Raw genomic sequence first — 11,216 nt, forward strand, 5'->3', positions numbered from 1 at the left:
TTCTGCACATATTTTTCTTCCTTTCCTGAATATTGCACCACTTGGCTTTGTAGTTACCATATTTGTCTAAAACAATTTAGTATACATTTAAAACATATTTATTAATGAATTATTTAATTATAACATATATAATATTTAATTTACATTAACTTAATATGAATTATAATATTTAACAAGTAGGCATACATAAAGTTTTGTGTCAAAAATAGGGAAATCAACTGCTGTTTGGAATGTAAAATTGTATAGTCACAGTGGAAAAGAGTTTGATGGTTTTTCAAAAAGTTACACGCAAAAACAAAAAGAAAAAAAAAAGTTACACGCAAACTACTTTATGACCTAACAATTCCACTCCTAGGCAAAAACCCAAAAGAAGTGAAAACAAGGACTCAAACCGATTGTTGTACATCAATGTTCATAGCAGTGTCAGTCATGATAGTGAAAAGGTGGAAACAACTCAAGTGTCCTTCAACAGGTGAATGTTTAAACAAAATGTGGTATATTTATACAATAGAATATTATTTAGCCAAAAAAAAAAGAATGAAGTTCTAATACAGGCTACACCATGGATGAATCTCAAAAACATTTTGCTAGGTGAAATAAGCCAAACACAAAAGAACAAATAGTGTATGATTCCGCTTATATGAGGTACCTACAACAGGCAAATTCATAAAAACAGAATAGAATTGGGGTTACCAGGGGTGGGGGGAAGGGAGGGTTAAGGAGATGTCATTTAATGAGTACAGAGTTTCTGCTTGGGATAGCGAAAAACTTCTGAAAATAGATAGTAATGATGATTGCCTAACATTGTTAAAGTATTAAAAGCCACTGAATTGTACACTTAAAAATGGGTAAAATCAGAAATTCCCTGGTAGTCCAGTGGTTAGGACTCCACGCTTCCACTGCAGGGGGCACAGGTTCGATCCCTGGTCGGGGAATTAAGATACTGCATGCCGTGTGGCATGGCCAAAAAAAAAAAAAAAAAAGAAAGAGAAGAAAAATGGCTAAAATGGTAAATTTTCTGTTATGTATATTTTACTACAATTAAAAAAAATCAACTAAAGAGAGTATCGACTAAGCTGAACATAAATGTACCCTATGACCCAATAATTCCATCTCTGGGCATATCCCAATGGAAATGGGTTCCAATGTTCACCAAAAGACTCATACAGGAATGTTCATAGCAGCACTATTTGCAATAGCCCTAGATTGGCTACAGCTCAGCTTTTCATCAACATGAGGATGCACAAGTAAGTGGTGGTACATCCAGATGAAGAAGTATTATACAGCAATGAAGAGGACTGAACTATGGCTAGCAACAATGCAGGTGAATCTCACCAACAAAATGCTGGGCAAGAGAAGCCAGAGGTGGAGGAACACAGACTGTATGACGCCATTTACATAAAATCCAAACCCGGGCAAGACAAATCTGTGGCATAGTGCTAATCTTGGGGGGGGTGTCATGACTGGAAGTGGCTTCTGGGGTGCATGAAATGTTCTGTTTTTTGATCTGGGCCCAAGTTAATGGGCATATTTACTTTGTGAAAATTCATCAAGCTGTACACTTATGATCTGTGCTTTTCTTTAAGTATGGTTTTACTTCAATAAAAAAAAAAAGCTTACTTAAAAAAACACACAGAAATCAATTACTACAAATAGCAGAAAATTATGTACCCAGTGGAGATAAAGTAGTAAAGACCTTTTCATATAAAAAGTAAATAATGCAGAACTATTTCTCACAGTCTTAAGTGAGTAGAGTATGAAAGTTTCCTGGTAAGTTTATTTTTCTGGTTAAAAAATTTCAAAAAATGTTTGATCAAGTCTCATCTAGGGAAGTCAAATTATATTCATAAAGAAAATTTGTATTGCTCACCTAAATGCCCAAGATGGGGGGGGGGGTCTTCCAATTGGATGACTTAAAGCCAGGAGGGCAATGGGCTGAGTCATATTTTCAAAGAGCTCTCTCCTTTTCTGGAAAATCAGGAGAGCAAGGAATCTACCAGAGAGAAGGCAGTCTCATTTGTCTAGGAAAGAAATACCAGGGCTTGGTGTGCCATCATCACCACAGAAATGGGATGTTGAAGAGTTTTGGAAATAGGACAGGCAAGACCTACCACCTGAATTGGACGTCGGGGTGAAGGAAGGTAGGAATCAAGGGTGACACCTAGGTTTTGGCAGGAGCCACTGGGTGGATGGTGAGTTGAGAAAGACTGGGGAGAACAGGTTTGGGGGGAGAGGGCAGGAGTTGTATTTGGCATATGTTTAATCTGAGATGCCTGTTAGTCATCCAAGTGGGGATGATGAGGAGACAGGTGGAGATGTATGCATGCAGAGTTCCAAGAAGAGGTCAGGGCAAGAGTCATGCATGGATGTGTCATCAGAATATGGTATCTTTAAAGCCAAAGAACTAATAAGGATGACTTTGGAAGAGAGTAAACTGAAGACAAAAGAGGGTCTAAGGACTATGCCCTGGGCACACCAACATTTAAATAAAGAGAAGCCAAAAAGTTGAATCTGAAAAAAGGGGCTCAGAGTGGGCCCGCATTTCCCTCTAATGTGAAGCAGGTGGGATTGCAAGGCCTCTGGGGCTCTTTCTGCCCTGACAATATCTGGGGCTATAATTCTGTGAGACGGCTACAGATTGCAGACACAGGGTGGAGGCAGGGGAGGGCGCAACCGTCCACCACCTTTCAGGAACGTGGAGATTTTTCTAACGGTAAAAATGTCTATGGCTCCCCCATTGAGATTGGCTCACCCTCTTGGCATGTAGGACCCTTGTGAAGTGACCCCAAGTTAACTGTCCCACCTGCCAACCCAAGTCCTCTCCATCCCTTATGGAGGCCTAGCAGCCCCACACCCATGCCTTCCTGCTCTGCCCTCTGCCCACAGTGAATTTCTCATTTTGGTATCTGAACATCACACCCAACTCTCAAGGAAGATTTTCCACTCTGGCTAGTGGATATAGGAACTATTCCTGGCCCTGTGTGAACTGCAAGAATTAGGGTCCCTCTTCCTTCCTGGTTGTTCTTTCCTCAGCCTTAGGGAGATTTCTCACCCAAGCGCTAATGGGTTCTCACCTGAAGCGCCAGGGGCACCCTGTGCAGCCTATCAAAAGGCAATATTACCTTCCTCACAAGTTGAGAGACCTACCTATTTGGTCCCGAACAGGCAAGCGGTGGTCTCAGTTCTCTGCCCCTTTCTTTCTTTTTTTTTTTTTTAATTTTATTTATTTATTTATTTATTTATTTATTCATGGCTGTGTTGGGTCTTTGTTTCTGCGTGAGGGCTTTCTCTAGTTGCGGCAAGCAGGGATCTCATTCAGATTCAATGGAGAATCAAAAGCTTTTCAGACAAGCAAAAGCGAAGAGAATTAAGCACCACCAAACCAGCTTTACAACAAATGCTAAAGAAACTTCTCTAGGTGGGAAACACAAGAGAAGAAAAAGACCCACAAAAACAAACCCAAAACAATTAAGAAAATGGTAATAGGAACATACATATCGATAATTACCTTAAATGTGAATGGATTAAATGCTCCAACCAAAAGACACAGACTGACTGAATGGATACAAAAACAAGACCCATATATATGCTGTCTACAAGAGACCCACTTCAGACCTAGGGACACATACAGACTGAAAGTGAAGGGATGGAAAAAGATATTCCATGCAAATGGAAATCAAAAGAAAGCTGGAGTAGCAATACTCGTATCAGACAAAATAGACTTTAAAATAAAGACTGTTACAAGAGATAAGGAGGGACACTACATAATGATCAAAGGATCAATCCAAGAAGAAGATATAACAATTATAAATGTTTACGCACCCAACATAGGAGCACTCAATACATAAGGCAAATGCTAACAACCATGAAAGGAGAAATTGACAGTAACACAATAATATTAAGGGACTTTAACACCCCACTTACATCAATGGACAGATCATCCAACCAGAAAATAAATAAGGAAACACAAGCTTTAAATGACACAATAGACCAGATAGATTTAATTGATATTTATAGACGATTCCACCAAAAAGTGGCAGGATACACTTTCTTCTCAAGTGCACACAGAACATTCTCCAGGGTAGATCACATCTTGGGTCACAAATCAAGCCATGGGAAATTTAAGAAAATTGAAATCGTTTCAAGCATGTTTTCTGACCACAATGTTATGAGATTGGAAATCAATTACAGGAAAAAAACTGTAAAAAACACAAATACATGGAGGCTAAACAGTGTGCTACTAAATAACCAAGAGATCACTGAAGAAATCAGAGAAGAAATTTAAAAACACACAGAAACAAATGACAGTGAAAACACGACGACCCAAAACCTATGGGATGCAGCAAAAGCAGTTCTAAGAGGGAAGTTTATAGCAATTCAATCTCACCTCAAGAAACAAGAAAAATCTCAAATAAACAATCTAACCCTACACTTAAAACAACTAGAGAAAGAAGAACAAAGAAAACCCAAAGTCAGTAGAAGGAAAGAAATCATAAAGATCAGAGCAGAAATAAATGAAATAGAAATGAAGAAAACAGTAGCAAAGATCAATAAAACTAAAAACTGGTTCTTTGAGAAGATAGACAAAATTGATAAAACCTTAGCCAGATTTATCAAGAAAAAAAGGGAGAGGACGCAAATCAATAAAATTAGAAAGGAAAAAGAAATCACAACCGACATGGCAGAAATACAAAGGATTATAAGAGACTACTACAAACAGCTATATGCCAATAAAATGGACAACCATGACGAGATGGACAAATTCTTGGAAAGGTACAATTTTCCATGACTGAACCAGGAAGAATTAGAAAATATAAACAGACCTATCACAAGCAATGAAATTGAAACTGTAATTAAAAATCTTCCAACAAACAAAAGTCCAGGACCAGAGGGCTTCACAGGCGAATTCTATCAAACATTTAGAGAAGAGCTAACACTGATGCTTCTGAAACTCTTCCGAAAAATTGCAGAGGGAGAAACACTTCCAAGTTCATTCTACGAAGCCACCATCACCCTGATACCAAAACCAGAATAAGATATCACAAAAAAAAGAACATTATAGACCAATATCACTGATGAACATAGATGCAAAAATCCTGAACAAAATCCTAGCAAACAGAATCCAACAGCACATTAAAAGGATCATACACCATGATCAAGTGGGATTTATCCCAGGGATGCAAGGATTCTTCAATATAAGCAAATCAATCAATGTGATACAGAACATTAGCAAATTAAGGAATAAAAACCATATGATCATCTCAATGGATGCAGAAAAAGCTTTTGACAAAATTCAACACCCATTTATGATAAAAACTCTCCAGAAAATGGGCATAGAGGGAACCTACCTGAACATCATAAAAGCCATATATGACAAACCCACAGCAAGCATCATACTCAGTGGTGAAAAACTGAAAGCATTTCCACTAAGATCAGGAAAAAGACAAGGATGTCCACTCTCGCAACTCTTATTCAACATAGTTTTGGAAGTTCTAGCCACGGCAATCAGAGAAGAAAAAGAAATAAAAGGAATACAAATTGGAAGGGAAGAAGTAAAAGTGTCACTGTTTGCAGAAAATCCTAAAGATGCCACCAGAAAACTACTAGAACTAATCAATAAATTCGGCAAGTTTGCAGGATACAAAATTAATGCACAGAAATCTCTGGCATTCCTATACACCAACAATGAAAAATCAGAAATTAAGGAAACACTCCCATTTACCACTGCAACAAAAAGCATTAAATGCCTAGGCATAAACCTGCCTAAGGAGGTGAAAGACTTGCACTCAGAAAACTATAAAACACTAATGAAAGAAATCAAAGATGACATAAACAGATGGAGAAATACACCATGTTCTTGGATTGGAAGAATCAACACTGTGAAAATGAATATACTACCCAAAGCAATCTACAGATTCAATGCAATCCCTATCAAACTACCAGTGGCATTCTTCACAGAATTAGAACAAAAAATTTTACAATTTGTTTGGAAACACAAAAGACCCCAAATAGCCAAAGCAATCTTGAGAAAGAAAAACGGAGCTGGAAGAATCAGGCTCCCTGACTTCAAACTATACCACAAAGCTACAGTAATCAAGACGGTATGGTACTGGCACAAAAACAGAAATATAGATCAGTGATACCGGATAGAAAGCCCAGAGATAAACCCATGCACATATGGGCACCTAATTTACAACAAAGGAGGCAAGAACATACAATGGAAAAAAGACATCCTCTTCAATAAGTGGTGCTGGGAAAACTGGACAGCTACATGTAAAAGAATGAAATTAGAACACTACCCTACACCATACACAAAAATAAACTCCAAATGGATTAAAGACTTAAATGTAAGACCAGGCACTATAAAACTCTTCGAGGAAAACATAGGAAAAACACCCTTTGATATAAACCACAGCAAGATCTTTTTTGACCCACCTCCTAGAGTAAGGGAAATAAAAACAAAAATAAACAAAGTGGGACATAATTAAACTTAAAAGCTTTTGCACAGCAAAGGAAACCATAAACAAGACAAAAAGACAACCCTCAGAACGGGAGAAAGTATTTGCAAATGAAACAACAGACAAAGGATTAATCTCCAAAATATACAAACAGCCCATGGAGCTCAATATCAAAAAAACAAACAGGGCTTCCCTGGTGGCGCAGTGGTTAAGAATCCGCCTGCCAATGCAGGGGACACGGGTTCGAGCCCTGGTCTGGGAAGATCCGACATGCCGCAGAGCAACTAGGCCCGTGAGCCACAACTACTGAGCCTGCGCGTCTGGAGCCTGTGCTCTGCAACGGGAGAGGCCGCGACAGAGAGGCCCACGCACCGTGATGAAGAGTGGCCCCCGCTCGCCGCAACTGGAGAAAGCCCTCGCACAGAAACGAAGACCCAACACAGCCAAAAAAATAAAAAATATAAAATAAATAAATTAATTAAAAGAAACATTAAAAACAAACAAACAAACAAACAAACAATCCAGTTAAAAAATGGGCGGAAGACCTAAATAGACATTTCACCAAGGAAGACATACAGATGGCCAAGAGGCACAGGAAAGGATGCTCAACATCACTAATTATTAGAGAAATGCAAATCAAAACTACAGTGAGGTATCACCTCACACCGGTCAGAATGGCCATTATCAAAAAATCTAGAAACAATAAATGCTGGAAAGGGTGTGGTGAAAAGGGAACCCTCCTGCACTATTAGTGGGAATGTAAATTGATACAGCCACTATGGAGAACAGTATGGAGGTTCCTTAAAAAACTAAAAATAGAACTACCATATGACCCAGCAATCCCACTACTGGGCATATACCCTGAGAAAACCATAATTCAAAAAGAGACATGTACCACAATGTTCATTGCAGCACTATTTACAATAGCCAGGACATGGAACCAACCTAAATGTCCACCAACAGATGAATGGATAAAGAAGATGTGGCACATATATACAATAGAATATTACTCAGCCATAAAAAGAAACGAAATTGAGTTATTTGTAGTGAGGTGGATGGACCTAGAGACTGTCATACAGAGTGAAGTAAGTCAGAAAGAGAAAAACAAATACCATATGTTAAAGCATATATATGGAATCTAAAAAAAATGGTACTGATGAACCTAATGTCAGGGCAGGAATAAAGATGTAGACATAGAGAATGGACTTGAGGACACGGGGTGGGAGGGGGAAGCTGGGAGAAGTGAGAGTAGCATTGATATATATGCACTACCGAATGTAAAATAGTTAGCTAGTGGGAAGCAGCAGCATAGCACAGGGAGATCAGCTCAGTGCTTTGCGATGACCTAGAGGGGTGGGATAGGGAGGATGGGAGGGAGGCTCAAGGGGGAGGGGATATGGGGACATATGTGTGCATATGGCTGATTCACTTTGGTGTACAACAGAAACTAACAGTATTGTGGAGCAATTATACTCCAATAAAGATGTATTTAAATATATATATATAACTGAATCACTTTGCTGTAGACATGAAACTAACACAATATAGTCAATTAACTATACTTCCTTTTTTTTTAATAATCTAAGATTTTTTTAAATTTATTTATTTATTTATGGCTGTGTTGGGTCTTCGTTTCTGTGCGAGGGCTTTCTCTAGTTGCGGCAAGTGGGGGGCACTCTTCATCGCGGTGCGCGGGCCTCTTACTATCGTGGCCTCTCTTGTTGCGGAGCACAGGCTCCAGATGCGCAGGCTCAGTAGTTGTGGCTCACGGGCCCAGTTGCCCCGCGGCATGTGGGATCTTCCCAGACCAGGGCTCGAACCCGTGTCCCCTGCATTAGCAGGCAGACTCTCAACCACTGGGCCACCAGGGAAGCCCTATACTTCCATTTTAAAAAAGAAACCTTATTTTATTTTGCTTGTGGTTTTGTGGGTCAGGATTTCATAAAGGGCTTAGCTGGGCAGTCCTTGCTTGGGGTCTCTCATGAGGTTGTAGTCAGCTGTTGGCTGGGGCTCAGAACCTTAGTCTGAGTGTTCCCCTGGAATGGATGTCCAAGATGACTCATTCGACTTGGCTGGCAGTCACTGCTGGCTGTTGGCTGGCAGCTCAGCAGGGTTGTTGAATACAGTGCCTACGTGAGGCTTTTCTATCATGGCAGCCTCAGAGTAGTTGGACTTCTTACTTGGTGACGGACTTCCTCGAGAGCAAGCATCTCCAGAGAACCAGGCAGAAGCTGCGTGGCCTTTTATGACCTAGCCTTGGAAATCACATAATGGCACATCTTCCACTCCCTATCGGTCCAAGTAGTCACAGCTCACCCAGGTTGAAGGGGAGGAGACTCAGAACCTACCTGTTGATGGGGGGAGTGGCAAGGACCCATTTAGAAGAGCACAGGGGATGGGAGACATTGTTGCAGCAAACTTTGGAAAATACCGTCTGCCACTCAGGCAGCTGATAATGTCCTAGGACATCCGGTACCTTCCTTGCCTCTAGACAGTTTAAGCTCTCAAAATCAGAAATCTATGATCTTTTTCTAAGAGCACACCAGTGAACTTAGTCTGGGCAGTCCTGAGCAAGCACACAGGAGGCAGCACTCTTGGCTCCAAACTTCCTGACATTCCTGAGGTAGGAAGGCTTGTGTCATGAACTTTGAGCATCAAAAATGGACATATTCGGATATATGCATAACATATTTGTTATATGTTATATGCATATAACATATGCATATTTGCATAACAAATTACCACGATTGAGCAGCTTAAAACCACATCCATCCGTTATGGCACAGTTTCCATGGGTCAGGAGTCCAGGCACAATAGAGTTGTCTGCAAGGCTGCAGTCAAGGTGTGGGCCTGGACTGGAGTCTCATCTGAGGCTCGACTAGGAAGGACCAGCTTCCAAGCTCACAAGCTGTTGCAGCACTCATTTCCTCGTGTGCTCCTGGATTGAAGCCTTCCGCTTCCGTCAGCTGGAAGCCACCCTCAGGTCCTCGCTGTGGCCCTCTCCATTCTGCAGCTCACAGCGTGGTGTCTTGCTTCTTCAAAGTCAGCAAGAGAGAGTCTCTTAATGTTGCTGAAACTTGGCCTCTGTACACGGGCGCCGGATTAAATCTTGGAGACAGAGTTTTGGGTGAAATTAAAAGAAATAGCTTTATTGCTTTGCCAGGCAAAGGGGGCCACAGCGGGCTACTGCCCTCAAGACTGTGTGTCCCCCCTGGAAGGGGTAGTGAGGAGTCTTACAGTGTTCAAGGAACAGGGGGTGATCAGCTCGTGGACATTCTTCTGATTGGTTGGTGGTGAGGTCATTGGGAATCAGCATCATCAACCTTCTGGTTCCAACTGGTTTGGGGTCTACGTGCTTGTGGGCAGCATACAGTTAATTTCTTCCACTTGGTGTGGGTTTCAGTATCTGCAAAACAGCTCAAAGGATGTGGCTCAGAATATTATCTAGAGTCCTTGAGGAAGAACTAAAGGTCCTTGACTTTGTTTAATGGCTAAAGTATTATTATTTTGTCTTGTTTGACTGTTTTCCTTTCTGCATTTTCTCACTTCTCTGATTAAATTTATTCTTTGACTTAAGTTTTTCTACAGACAAAAGGCAGGTGGAGGACATGGGTGGGAGTCTATTCTGGGAAGGCCTCATAGGATCCTGCTGGGTCACACTAGCAGGATGGGTGTCACTAACCTGTGTGAAGGAATCACATCCACGTAATCACATACCTCCTGACACTTCTGCTGTACTCTATTGACCAGAGCAAGTCACACCAGCCACGTTCAAAAGAAGGTGACCACACAAGAGCTGAATACTAGGAGACGGGGATTGTGGAAGCCACCTTGGAGGCTATCTTCCCAAGAGGGATTCTGGGGTAGGGACACAGGGAGGTGTCAATCCTGGAAGGAGAAATCGAAGGGGATATGGTGAGCAGTCGAGAAAATGATTTTGGTTGGGACATGTTGAGTTTGAGGTACTTTTGAGACATCCAAGAGATAGCACATGAGTGATATTTGAACATGTGGATCTGGAACTGGTAGGAAAAATAAATTAACGAATCACGTTTAGGTGAGTGGTAATTCAAGCCAAGTGTGTACGAGATTTGCCGAAGGAGGGAGTGTGGGATGAGGAGCACCCAGGATCAAGTCTTAAAGAATTCCATCAGTTAATCGCCGGGCAGAAGGCGTGGGCCTGCAAAGCAGACAGAGAACAGGAGTCAAACCAGGAGAGCGATGTGCTCCACAAACCAAAGGGGAAGAGACACTGACCGTGTCATACTGCTGGGATTCATGTATGGTGACGACTAAAATCATCACCTCCATTTAGCCCCAGACTGGGAAATGACTGGTGAGCTTAGCAGGAGCTGTTTTGGGGAAGTGATGAGGTGAGGCCAGGTTGGGGTGGGCTGAGAAGTGGATGAGAGGTGAGGAAATGGGACTGTATTGCCACTTTAGAGCATTTCTGCAGGGACGAGGCAGTTCATCTGTTAAAGGGACAGCAGAGAGCAGTGAGGGTTTCAAATAGTGGTGAGTGAGCAGACAAGCAGATGAGAGGCATGAAGGCCCGCTGGGCTCAACAATGTCCTCAGCCAGAGATCACCAGAAACACACCTGCAGTCGTCGGAATTGGGTTATTACTCATCCCAGCCACGGAGACTGTTACCACGGGAAACCTCAGTAAACGGACGTGCAGAGGACTTACATTTGGGTCTGCGTTAGTTGATTTGAGGAAACATTTAAAGGAGCAGGGCTTTGCTCTGGATTGGATTA

Source organism: Eschrichtius robustus, chromosome 5 (genome assembly GCF_028021215.1).
Source record: "Eschrichtius robustus isolate mEscRob2 chromosome 5, mEscRob2.pri, whole genome shotgun sequence".
Lineage (NCBI taxonomy): Eukaryota > Metazoa > Chordata > Mammalia > Artiodactyla > Eschrichtiidae > Eschrichtius > Eschrichtius robustus.